General features: G+C 54.4%; 3 long non-coding RNA genes across 3 annotated transcripts; 2 read left to right on the top strand and 1 right to left on the bottom strand.

Annotated features, from left to right (window-relative positions):
- The first annotated feature begins 376 nt into the window (after positions 1-376).
- On the top strand, positions 377-1980 carry LOC120323441. The gene is made up of 3 exons (XR_005563872.1): positions 377-397; positions 609-1760; positions 1892-1980. It is a non-coding gene; the product is annotated as an uncharacterized LOC120323441 (long non-coding RNA).
- On the bottom strand, positions 383-8721 carry LOC120323440. Its single transcript, XR_005563871.1, has 3 exons — positions 8681-8721; positions 5882-6231; positions 383-1789 (listed from the first exon to the last, which is right to left on the bottom strand). It is a non-coding gene; the product is annotated as an uncharacterized LOC120323440 (long non-coding RNA).
- Positions 5697-6282, top strand: LOC120323442. The gene is made up of 2 exons (XR_005563873.1): positions 5697-6058; positions 6136-6282. It is a non-coding gene; the product is annotated as an uncharacterized LOC120323442 (long non-coding RNA).
- Positions 8722-13172: the final 4451 nt, after the last annotated feature.

Below are 13172 nucleotides of genomic sequence, written 5' to 3'. Positions count from 1 at the left end.
GGAAACGGCTACAGCAGAGGAAACCAAGAAACGCTCCAACCGGACGGTGCCGCGCGAGTCAAAGGAGGGAAGAAGCGCAGGCAAATACAGTCAGGAAATCCGCTTTTATTAAATCTCTGCAGCATTAAATCCCCCCTTCCCAGCCACGGGCCGGAGGGAGCGGGGCCGGCTGGGCTGTGCCCGGCTGGGGACGGGCACCAATTCATCGCTGCCCTGCTCAGGGAGGTTTTCCGGCCCTGTCCGGGATTCACCCAATGGCTGCAAAGGTGCTCGTGCGACAACCGAGCTCATTTCCAGGGATAAAGGAGCCAACCGAGTCGGGAGGGATCCCTCGCTCCAAGGCAAAGGCGTCGGTCGAGTGTCGCCGCCTGGTCCCGCGGGGGGGCGTCTCCTCCAGGTGAGCCTTCGGAACCCAAAATGCCGGGGGGGGTTCAGGTCGGGGCCGCTTTTCGGGCCCGGAGTTGGACGGAGCCCTCGGCGGCTCCCGCTTCCCGCCAGGAACGTTCTCGGGGCTTCCTGGGCAGTCCCAAGTGGGCAGGGAACGCGGGCCGGGAGGAGGCCGGAGCGACAGAGAGTGACCCAGCCCTGCTTGGGCTTCCTATTGCCAGGGGATGGAGGAGCTGTGCCCTGCACTGCCCTGCCGGGGCTCCCGGCGCTCCGGAGCGTCCGGAGCTCAGGCTATCCCGCCCGCAGCCGCAGGACTCCCAGCACAGCTCCTGGCAGCAGGGATGGAGCAGCCCCGGGCCAGCGCTTCCATCGGGCACAAGATGGATTTGTCTCCCGAGCAGGGCTCGTCTGCCAAACGCACATCCCAGGGGGGGGAACCAGCCACGGGCACCGGGGTGGGCACGGGGAAAGGACTGCCTGCGGCTCCTCAGCCGGGGGCTGCTCTGAACGGGCCCCCTGAGATGCCTCACCCCGGACACGCCCCAGCGCCAGCCCAGAAGCACCCAAAGAATCCAGCCGGCACTCGGCAGGGTCGGCACGGCGGGGCTGCAGAGCAGCGCGGGCAGCCATTCCCAGGGCCCACCTCCCAGAGCTCCCCCGCGCCCCCCACGCGTGTCCCGCCCGCCCCAAATCCCTGCCCTTCCAGCCGGAGCCCAGCAGCCAGCAGCAGCCTTAAAGCCGGGGCCATGTGCCCTCAGCGGCACTAAAGCCCGAGCCAGAGCCCTCGGAGATGCCTGAAAAGAAAAGGGGATGCTCGGAGAAAGTCGGGCTCGGAGGCAATTCGCAGTTTTTCGGGGACCCAACCGCACCTGCAGAGCCCGTGGACAGCTGGAACAGGTGGGTCAGAGCCGAGGTGCCCTGAAGGCAGGGCTGTGCATCCCTTTCCTCGGGGAAAAGAATTCCCCGGGGCCGCTCCCGAGGCTCCGAAGGGACAGCGGCTTCCCGGCCGGAGAGACGTCCTCGCCCGTGCTCAGGGGCTGCCTCGCCCCGGGCCGGGAGCGCGTCCGGCCCCCGCCTTCTCCTGGGCGAACCCATCCCCTGGAGCCCGGCCCGGGGCGGAAAAGCGGCCGAATTCCAGCGAACTCGCTCAAGTCCCCCCAGGGACACCAGCGGGGCTGGGGGAGGAGGGTTACAAACAGCAAAGTCTGTGGAATATCAACCTGTCCTTGTCCCGATCCCGCTGAGCAAACCTGGAACTGTGGCTGCTTCCTGGCAAACCTGGCGTTAGAGCAGCAGCTCTGCGGGGGAACATCCGGGCTCCAGGAGGCACTGGGAGGCTGTTGCAGCAGGAATTCGGCATGGAATTGCGGGCTGTAGGTAGAATTCATCCAAACCTGCAAAGCTGAGACCGGAACCCAAACCTGGGCCCCCTGCAGAGAACAATCTTTGTGCTGCCGTGTCGGCCAAAGCCGCTGCCCAACAATCCCCTCGTTTGACTTTCTAGGTGAATTGTGCACAAGCCAGTCCCCCATTCCCTATCCAGGCTGGGAGTGCTCGTGCCCTTGGCACAGATGGCTCTGGCTGGGCAGGAACGGAGAGCAGGACATGGGGCAGAGTGGATCAGCTGCCCAGGGAACCTCCAGGAGATGAAGCTACGGGATCCTCATTCCAATCAAGGGAACACGTTCTGTCTCTGGCAGAAGCCGGGAGCCAAAGCAGATCCCGCCTGGCCAGGCTGGGGGGCAGCAGTTGGATCCACTCTGGGGGAAAGCCCCTGTGCCTGCCAGGAGCTCTGACTCTGTTTGTCCTGCCAGCTCCTGACCAGTGTCAGGGCCACTGGGAGGGATTCAGAATCCAAAGAAATCCCAAATCCTACTGAGGGACTCAATCAAAGGAAGAAAGTAATTTTTGTCATAAAAAGCTTAAAAAAACTGTTAAAAATTCTAGGACAGCAATACTGGGATTCCCAGGAAACTTAGGAGTGTCTCGGTTCCATTTCAATGTATCTTTAGTCCCTCAATGAGCAGCTTGGAGAACTTCCCCCGGGATTTGGAGGCTGAGCAGGGTTTGCTTTGGATTGCCTGGCACCTCTGGCCCCAGCTGGTGCAAACACAACTTGGGCCAATGGTCTGTGCCCAGTGTGTCCCTGTGGGCAGTGCCAGGCTGGGGCAGGCACACGCAGCTGGCAGCACTCTCTGCCCCAAACAGCCTTGGGGGGCAGCGCAGCCCCAGGGATCGAGGGGGGCTGGAGGCAGCCCAGGAAAGGCCCCCCCCCTCCCCCCGGGGCAGCTCCACAGCCCCCCTGCCCTCTCTGCCACGGGGGCCCCGCTGCTCCCCCGGCTGGCACAGAGCCCCCTGCCCATGGCTGGCAAATCAGGGCCAGGGCTCGGCCTCGCTGCAGCCGCCCCACACGGGAGCAACTCAGGGCTCAGCCCAACATTTCCCTGCTTGGCCACTGCAGAGACCCTCAGGTCACCTCAACACATTCCTTCTCTTCCCAGCAGGTTACCTGAACTTTAACACCCACAATTGTCTGTGTCTCTCACCACTCATCACCTCAGCTTACCTCAATGGGTTCATTCCCTGCCCTGCAGAGAATGAACCTCCTTTTTAACCCCCAAACTTTCCCCTTCCAGCCCACTCCTGATTACCTCTCCTTGAACACAAAAGAGTCATTCTCTCCCCTAGAGATTACCTCCTTTTTAACCCCCAGAGTCTTCCCTACCTGCACACTCCTGATTACCTCTTTTTGGACCTCCAAATATTCATTCTGTGCCCTGCAGATTTGCTCAAGTTTCACCCTCAGAAATTCCTCTACCTCTCCCCTACTGACTGCCTCACTTTGTTCCAAAATATTCCTTCTCTGCTGCACATTGCCACAGATTTGACCCCCACAATTTTCCCCACCTCTCCACAGCTGATCACCTCATGTATACCTAAATATGTTCCTGCTCTACCCTATAGATCACCTCAAGTTTACTCTAAAACTTTCCCCACCTGCTCACCACTGACTACCTCCTTTTGACCTCCATATTTTCATTCTCCACCCTGGAGAGTTTCTCAAGGCTTACCTGTCCACTGATGACTGCCTTAGTTTATCCCAAAATGTTCATTCTCTCTGCCAGACACTGTCACACATTTTACCCCCAGAACCTTCCCTGGCCTGCTGTGGTGTCCACTCCTGATTGCCTCCTCTGCACCTCTCAGGATTCATTCTGGACCCTGGAGATTGCCTCAAAGATTTCTGCCCTATATGTCCCCACCTGGCCACCACTGATTACCTCAGTTGACCTGATGTCCTTTCTCACCCCTGGAGATAACCTCGTTCAAAACCCCCAAAGTTTTAACCTTCAAAATATTCAGTCTCTGCCCTGGACGTTTCCTCAGGTTTTACCCCCAAAGGTTTCCCCTCCTGCCCACCCCTGACTGCCTCAGTGTCCAGCAGGAGGTACATCCTCTCTGCTACAGGTGACCTCACACTGCACCCACTGCATTTTCCCCACCTCTCCACATCTCAGCAACTCACTTCTACATCAAGATGTTCATTCTCTACCCAGCACACCACCTCCAGTTTACTCTCAACACTTTCCCCACCTCTCCACCACCCAGGAACTCATTTTCACCTCAGAAGATTCACTCTCTGCCCTGCAGATTCCCACAAGTTTTACCCCCCACATTTTCCCTGCAGGTCCGCAAGGTTTACCCCAGTTTAGCCCAGGAGGTGCATTCTCTCTCCTCCACATGACCTCTGATTTTACAAACACAAATTTTCCTTGCCTGCCCACCACTGACTGCCTCACTGCACCTCAAAAGGCTCCTTTTCTCCTCTAGGTGATATCCAGACTTATCCTCAGAGTTTTCCCTGCCTGAAAACTACTTATTACTTCATTTTTACCTTCAAACATTCATCCTCTGCCACAGAGATTACCTCAAAGTTTCCCCCAAAACCTCCTTACCTGTCCACTACTGTTTGCCCCAGTTTACCCCAGGAGGTGCATTCTCTCTGCTGCACATTACCTCAGGTTTGACAAACAAAGATTTCCCTCCCTGACCACTACTGACTGCCTCACCTTACCCCAAAAGATTCATTCTCTCTGGGACACATTGCCCCACATTTTACTCCCAACATCTGCCTTACCTGTCCACGTCTGACCAGCTCCTTTGTACCTACAGAGGGTCATTCTGCACCCCACAGACACCTCAGGCTTATCTCAAACCTCTCCCCACCTGTCTGCCACCGAGTGCCTCATCTTTACCTCAACAGGTTCCTTCTCTTCCCAGCAGATTACCTGAACTTTAACACCCACAGTTTTCTCTGTCTCTCACCACTCATCACCTCAGCTTACCTCAGTGTGTTCATTCCCTGCCCTGCAGAGAATCAACCTCCTTCTTAACCCCCAAACTTTCCCCTTTCAGCCCACTCCTGATTACCTCTTTTTGAACATAAAAGAGTCATTCTCTCCCCAGAGTCTTCCCTACTGCACACTCCTGATTACCTCTTTTGGACCTCCAAATATTCATTCTCTGCTCTGCAGTTTTGCTCAAGGTTCACACTCAGAAATTTCCCTACCTCTCCCCTACTGACTGCCTCACTTTATTCCAAAATGTTCCTTCTCTCTGCTGCACATTGCCACAGATTTGACCCCCACAATTTTCCCTACAAGTCCACCACTGAGTACCTCCTGTTCATCTCTCAATATTCATCCTCTACCATGCAGATTACCTCAGATATTTCCCCCCCCCAATTTTCCCTACGAGTCCACAAATGATTACCCCAGTTCACCTCAGGATGTACATTCTCTGCTCCACGTGACCTCAAATTTGACAAACACAAATTTTCCCTCCCTGCCCAACACTGACTGCCTCACTTTACCCCGAGGTATTCATTCTCTCTGCTACAGATTGCCCGGATTTTACTCCCAAAATTCTCCTTACCTACCTACATGTAATCAGCTCCTCTGTACAAATACATGTTCATTCTCTACCCTGTGGGCTACCCCAAGTTTACCCTAAAACACTCCCCAGCTGTCCACCACTGAGTACCTCATTTATCCTTCAAAATATTCATTCTCTGCCCTGGATGTTACCTCAAGTTTTACCCCCAAAGGTTTCCTTTCCTGCCCACTGTTGACTGCCTCAGTGTCCATCAGGAGGTACATCCTCTCTGCTCCACATCATCTCTGATTTTAGCAACAGAAATTTTCCCTACCTGCTCACCACTGACTGCCTCACTTTATCTCTAAATGGTCATTCTGTTCTCTACAGATGAGATCAACTCTTACACCCAACATTTCCCTTCATCTACATCACCCATTTTCTCTTCCTGACGCCCCAAATTTCCATTCCATCCCTACACATTCCCTGAGTGTTTCCCTCCCAAGCATCCTTCTCTTCTTCCCTGTTTAATAACTCACACTCCAGCCCCAGGCTCTCCACTCCCCCCTCAGTGGGACCCCTCCAAAATGCCACCTCCCTCCCCTCTGCAGCACCTCACCTTTTCCTACACAAACAGTTGCTGGGGCCCCTCGAAATTACCCCAAGTTGGCAGCTACAAATGTCACCTCTGTCCCTGCCATGTTATCCCAGGTTTCCCCAGCTGGGAGCTGCAAGGAATTCAGGCCAGGGAATGGACAGCAGGGAACAGCTGTACATGCAAAGGCAGAAAGAGAAGGTCTGTCAGCAAAAGGCACAAAGAAGGGGACAGGCTTCAGAAAACATTTCTGCAATCCAAGGAATAACTCTTTCCAGTTTCCCAGGGAGAAGAACAGGAACTCACAGCCACCAAGGCCTGACAGTCCCCTGCAGCCAGAGCTCAGCACACACCCAGAGAGGCAATTCCAGCATCTAAAAGGAAAAAAAAGAACAAAAAAAGTGATTTATTTTGTTTTAAAGTTACTATAAGTCGTTCCAAGCAAAGCAAGCCTTGCTCTGGTTTCAGTTGGGTGAACAGGGAGCGCTGGGCACAGGGCACGTCATTAATGCCCAGGGGATGGGGCTTTGTGGGGGAGGGAAGAGCAGCTGATGGAGTTGCCCAGTCCAATTTCTGCCCAAGGCCTGACTGGCCCAGGACAAACCCTCTGGCAGGCAGTGGGTTTGTTCCCTCTCATGGTCTGTGCCCAGTGTGTCCCTGTGGGCAGTGCCAGGCTGGGGACAGGCACACGCAGCTGGCAGCACTCTCTGCCCCAAAGACACTTCTGGCTTCCTTGGAAACTGCCTCTGACACTTGGTTTTCTCCAGCAGAAATTAAGGAATTGCTCATGGCAGTTTGGAGATGAAGTTCTCCCAAAGGGAAGGAAAGAACAAATATTCCTGTCAGAGCCCTTGGAATCTGCTGGGCTGAATTGGGAAGGGCCCCTTATCTGCAGAGCAAATACAGGACAACCTCAAACACAAAGCCCAGACTGTCCAGTGGGGCGTGAAAGCAGCACTGGGACAAAACTCCACTCTCCTGATTCTTTCCAGGGGCTGCTCCAACCCAGCTCTGAAGCTGCCAAGCCCAAACTGTCCCCAGCGCTCTGGAACAACAGGATCTTCCCAGGGATGATGCATTGGAAGCACAGCCCTCATTCTCACCCTCCACACGCTCCCAGGCTCACCCCAAATTCAGGACAAGGGGCCAAAGGCCCCTCGGGCCGGGGCTCTCTCTGTCTCTGCGGGCTCAGGGACTGCAGCCACCAGGGCCCTCCAGCACGGACAGTCTGGACCCAGAGCAGATCCCTGGGCATTGGCAGTGTCCTGGGCACACCTGGAGACAGAAACCATCAGCCTCTGGGACAGCACTTCCTTGCCAGCACACACAGCCTGCCACATTTAGGGGGGCAGCTCTCGGAGCACAAAGCCCAGTCTGACCCAGTTCTCCTGGGCACCAACACGGACTCCACAGACCCACAGGAATGAGAATGTTCTGCTGCTTTGACAAACTTCAGCCCAGCTTTGCAAACCTCAGTCCCTGCAGCTCCTGCTCTCCAGAGCCCCGTTCAGGGCTGGCTCCAGTTCCCTGGAGAACCTGCCCCAGCCCCACTCTGGGCCAGCCTGAGCAGAAGCCACTGGGCTGCACAAGGAAGAACCCTCCCCTGGCTGCTGCAGCTGGAGGGAGATCCAGCTCCCAATGGAACCCTGGGAACAGCCTCCCAGATGGTCTCTCCCCAGCCCTTGGCAGTGGCTCAGGATGGCAGCAGCTCCAGTGCCAGCTGGGTCCCTGCACGAGTCCTTGTCCCAGCCCTGCCCCACGGACACACACGGGAGACACCCACGGGCACACAGGCCTTGCTTGCACAATTCCTCACCCACAGCTGAGGGAAAGCCACAATATTAAGAAATACCCTGGGCTGAGAGCACTCATCCCTCCAGTCCATCAGGATTTGGGGGGAGTTTGGTAGGGAACAGACCCAAATTCTAATCCTACCTCTAAATTTCTAACAGGTTCTCTTCGAAAGATCCTGGACAGGAACTCAGACAACAGAACCCAAACACTGCACAAGCAATAACAGAAGGTTTGCCAGGAAGAACAGGAGTTCCTTGTTTTCCTTAACACCCTGGGACTGTAGGACCCAATCTTTGCAACCAAGGGACACCAGAGATGTGATTAATACTTAAACCTCTCCCCCATGGTTCTGTCTCAGAGAACTGGACCAGCCCTGAGCTACTCCCAGGTGCTGCAGTGCTTTGGGGAGGGGCAAGACAATGTCCCACTTCTGCTTGGAAACATTCCAGATGAGGAAAAGCCACTTCCCTTCTCTCTCTCTGACCCAGAACCAAAGCAGTCCTGTAGGACAACATGGACTATGCACGGAAGGCCTGAGTCAGTGGGGGGAAAAAACCCTAAACAAACCAAACCACCCCAAATTTCAAGATAAAAACAGGCTGCTTCCTTAACAGGAGCACACCAAACTCATTGAAGCCAGAGAGGAAATTACAAACAAACAAACAAACAAACAGAAGACCCAAAGAGATGCTTTGCACTGATACACTCTCTGGTTGATCATTCCAAAGGAAATTCTCCACAGATCAGAAGCAAGTACCAATACTTTGTCCTCTATTGAAAATTAATGACTTGAGGGGCTGGACATGTCCAGTGTGGGTTCAGGGGTCTGGTGTGTCCTTTATGGCTGATCCTGACCAGCCCAGGCCAAACCCAACCACCCCCATGGCTGCTCCATCCCAAACCCGGGGACAACATTCAGACAGTCTGGAAACACTCCCCTTCCCTGCTACTCCGTCCTTCCTTACACATCCAGTGCCCAGGGAGCAAATGCCAACAGCAGGAGGAGAGAAAGGTGTCCCTCTGACTTACCCCACCCCACGGGCAGCACCAGGAGCCCCCAGCCCGGCCGGCGGGGCTGCAGCCTCTTGCCTTTGGCTGCTCCCAGCCCAGGGCACTTGGCAGAGCTGGGCTGGATCAGGGCTTTGGCCTGGCCTGGAAGAGAGGAGAACAAGGCAATTAAGGGCGCTGGGCAAGTCAAAGGCTCCTGCCCTTCACTCTTCTGTTCAGTTGCTCACTAGAGAGTTTTAGTCATGAAAAATCCAGGGGGGACAACAAATAAATGAGACCTTTTCCAGCATTTTCATTCCTATCTGTTTCAGGCATTAAAAGGAGGCTCATCTTTCTTACTGCATTCCTTGTCCCATTTGAACAGAACCCTTTTCATTCCAAACCTCCCTTGGGACTCAGTCAATCCTCTGCCATTGGGCTTTGGACAAAGGAAGAGACATTTGGGATGATGGACTCCAGGAAATCGGGGAAAGAAACCTGATAGGAAAAGGTCTCATGGCACTCCAGAACTCAGAAATGTGTTCATGCCTTGCCAGCCCACCCCCATTCTGTGCCACCCACCTGAGCTGGGCAGGTGAGGCCAAGGCTCCCCTTCCTCCTGCCAGTCACTGTCCCAGCACACGGATCCCCGGGCTGGGCAGCACTTGGGAAAACTTGGGAAAGGCAGAAGGGAAATTGCACTGCCTGTCAGAAAACAAGTGTCTGTGACATGTACACCTTCTGGACAAATGTAATCACATCCCTCTGCTCCAATAAACCCGGGGCAGGCAGGTCTCTCCAGCCCAGGAGAGAACAGGGAAGGAGAACTGCAGGATCACAGGCAGGCATGGGCAGCTCTTGGCACTGATTCCCTGCAGACCTCTCTGCACTTGGGGCTCTTGGCACTTCAGTTCTAAGGAATGGGGGGGCAGCAGCCCAGGAATGCCCCTCAAAACCAGGGGCCTGGGCAGCTGGAGATCATAGGAGGGGAGTTGTGAGGGGAGACACAGAGAGAGAACAGGAACAGGGGTTGTTTGGGAACAGGCTGTGTGTCCAGCAGGGAGGGGAACTGGAAACACGGGAGGCTGGAGGAATGCAGGGGGGGAGCACGGGCCTGCCTTGGATGGATCCTTTTTCCCTTTGCTCAGGGGCCTCAGCTCCACCCTCTCTGAGAGCAGCAGGGAACTGCTGCAGGGGAAGAGCTCATTTAGGCACAAGCCAGTGATGCAGCCACTGGGGCAGGGGAAAGGAACTGACACAAAATGACACAATCACCACTGAAAGGGACTTTATTGAGCTGCAACACAAACACAGTCACAGCAGGCCAGGGCAGGAGGTGCCCACAGCACCACCACCACAGCAGCTGGGCTTGCAGGAACACCCTCTACTCAAGTTATGGAGCCAGGGGCTGACAGTTGGCATCCATCCTAAAGATGCACTCAGGCATCAGGGCCAAGTCCTGCCCCATCACTGCAGACAGTTCAGCCCCAGCAGCAGTGGCATTTTCTGCCTCTCCCTCCAATATTATTTGGGACCCAACAGCTCAAGGCTGTGGAATTTTAGCTCCATAAATGTTTTACAAACTTGTACTTCCTGAGAACTGGTGCATTTTTGAGTATTCCTGACTCTTCCAGGGCTGCACCTGCAGGATCCTTTGGGCCTGGTGTTTTGCTGACAGGCAGGGCACTCCAGGAAACAACTTCCCACCAGTCATGGAAGAATAGGAACAGCTTAAACAAACCCAATCCAACACATGGGATACAGATTTCGGGGATACAAAAGGAAAGGAGCAAGGCATCCCATCCTGACTGCCCCAGAGACAGAACTGTGGCTCAGCAGAAATCCCTCCCCCACGGCCCCTCCCGCTCCCCCCCAGCCCACACGGCAGCCCCGGGGCAGCCGATCCCGCAGGCTCCAGCACTGGGACAATTCCTGCGGGTGCCTCCACCCCCGGGGAGGCTGCGGGGCGGCTCCAAGGGGATCCCGCTGGCCAGGCTCTGCCCAACCAAGCCGGCTTTAGGCCAGGCCTGGCACTGTGGGGCCGTGGGCACGGGCAGGTTGGCCTGAGCTCCCCGTTGGCCACCCCTGGAGCGCTGGGCAGGCGCCCCGGCGGGGCCAAGGGGAGAGGGCACGGAACAGCTGCACACACCTTGGCTGCCTTGGCCCAGCACACACTCACAGCACCTGCAGCCTTTAGCCAGGGCCCCTGAGCACACACAGCCCTTACCCTGCTCCTCAGGGGCAGCAGCCCCGGGGCTCAATTCGCAGCCAACTTCTCATCCTTTCCTTTGGTCCTTTGAGCCCTGGGCAGGGCAGAGACACGGGAGAAGCACCTTCCTGGCATTGATCCCAGAGACAGCAACTCTGTTGTTCATAAAGTCAGTACAATAATTACTGGGATTAGTGGGTGGATTAAAGTGTTCCAAAACTTTGTAGCAGGTGGTGAGAATCCTGTAAATATGTCCCACCAGTGGGGAGCAGTGAGCTGTTCTAACCTGATGCCCAAAGCTCACTAATTGACCCCTAGAGTTACTGTTTGCATTTGGTGATCAAGTCAAGTCTTATTTCAAATTTGCAGGGCAATAATTTGCACTTACATACAAAAATCCCTGGTTTACTTACATTGAAGTGTGTTATTTTTCCAGCACGATATCAGTCGGTGCACTGCAGCAATTCAGGAGACAACAGCCAGTTAATTTTTGCAATCCAGGATGGGAATACAGTCCTCCAGATCAGTTCATTGGTACCCATTAAGTCATTCTGTGCCTTATTTCTTTGTATTACAATATACACACTATGGCATGGACTACTTTTGCCTCCCCCCGTCGTGACTCTGGCACGGGTTATCTGCTCCTGCTTTCCAAAAGTGCCTCCCCCTGATAGATTTGGCTGACCCAGCAGTGAGCCATGCATGCTCCCTCTCTTCTCCCAGCACTTGCTTTGGGGCTTTGCCCCATTGCCCCAGTGATTTGTGCTCACTGTCCAGGGGATCTACACCTGTTGCTTAAACCACAGGGCCGTTGGCAACTCCCTCACGAGGCCTCGCTCCTGCCCCGACCCCTGCTCTGGCTCTGGCTCGGATACACCATCTCCATTTCATGGGGCTGCCTTCCTGAGCATGGCCTGGCCTGTGCACCCTGGAGGAGCTTTTGACCCAAGGCCTTAGGGGGACTTCAGGCCCTCTTATCATTTGTTGTTCCCACTAAAGCCCAATAACGTACTCAGAGCCACTTCTCCAACAGGGTCGATCTTGGGCTGGCTTCCAGTAACTTCCTATTCCCAAATCCTAAGGGCACTTCCTTCCTACCTGGAACAGTTCGTTGGGATACATGCCCGGAATAAAGACAAGTGCCACAAACATTCAAACACACAAAATATCTTTATTGCAGTGAGAAGAAGAAGAATAAAACTTAGCAAAGAGAATCAAAAGTTCAAAAAGGATACAAATGAACTACCTTGTCATGTGGCATTAAAACAAATACTAAGAACAGCATTCAATACACTATAATAATAACTAGTAAAAAGGGAGTCAAAGGGATACCAAAAAGGATCTTCACACAATATTATGGGTAACTATTAACACGCTATTTGGTTAGTAAAAGGGGAAATTAAAGGGAAAATATTATGAGTCCTAAATAAAGGGTATTAAAGGAACACTAAAGGATATTTAAAGTCTTCCCTCTCATCACTAAACTCTGCCTACCCACACAGACAGGCCAGGGCTGTCAGGATCTGCAGCAGCTGGTCGGTGCCCATCCCTTAGCGGGCGTCCCCGCGGAGCAACACAGGCTCGGTGGCAGGATGAGGATCGCTCAGCTCAGCAGTCCTGACAGCCCATTTTTATCAGCTCCACATTACACCACGTAGGGCCAGGACGCAGTGTAAGGGGAGGCCTGAATGGCAGCCAAACACCGCCTGATCATTGCCTGATGGCAACAGTCTGGGCCTGCCCTACTTGTAGGGCAAGGGGCCAGCCACCCCTGCCCACATCATCTTCCTCTCACCAGCATCTTTCTCACCCCTATGGATGACCTCTACCCTTGTGTTTCAAGGGCAGAGGTATCTATCTGGCAAGGTGTAGCAGAACCAAGGAAGAACTCAGCTCTCAGAACGGGAGATCAGGCTGACTTGCTGAAAAGCACAATGGACCTTACAATTAGCTTGTGCCATCAAGTTCCATTGTACCATACTCCAGCCGGTTTCACATCCTAATAGGATTTCTTTCTCACACCTCTATGCTCCATTGATCATCTCATTCAACAGTTCCCCCCTTACATTACCCTACTTCTGCCAGAGGCTCCAAGGGGCATCATTAGCACTGGCAGGAACCTTTAGTTCCCCCTCTCTGGCTCGTATTGGCCACAGGTCCGGAGCCTGTTGAATTGCTCCCTGAGCTGTTTCAAACCCTCCTGGCTGCTCATTTCCCACTCAAACTCACACTTCTGTCCTGGGACTTTATGGCACGGGCCAAGGATTGGTCCCAAAGGAGGACCTTCTGGTCACCAAAAGCCAAACAAACCAATAAACTGCCTGG

Source organism: Pipra filicauda, unplaced genomic scaffold (assembly GCF_003945595.2).
Source record: "Pipra filicauda isolate LSUMZ 115617 unplaced genomic scaffold, ASM394559v2 scaffold263_size1117673_pilon, whole genome shotgun sequence".
NCBI lineage: Eukaryota > Metazoa > Chordata > Aves > Passeriformes > Pipridae > Pipra > Pipra filicauda.
The sequence above is the reverse complement of the archived record's forward strand: the minus strand, read 5'-3'. Positions and strand labels throughout refer to the sequence as shown.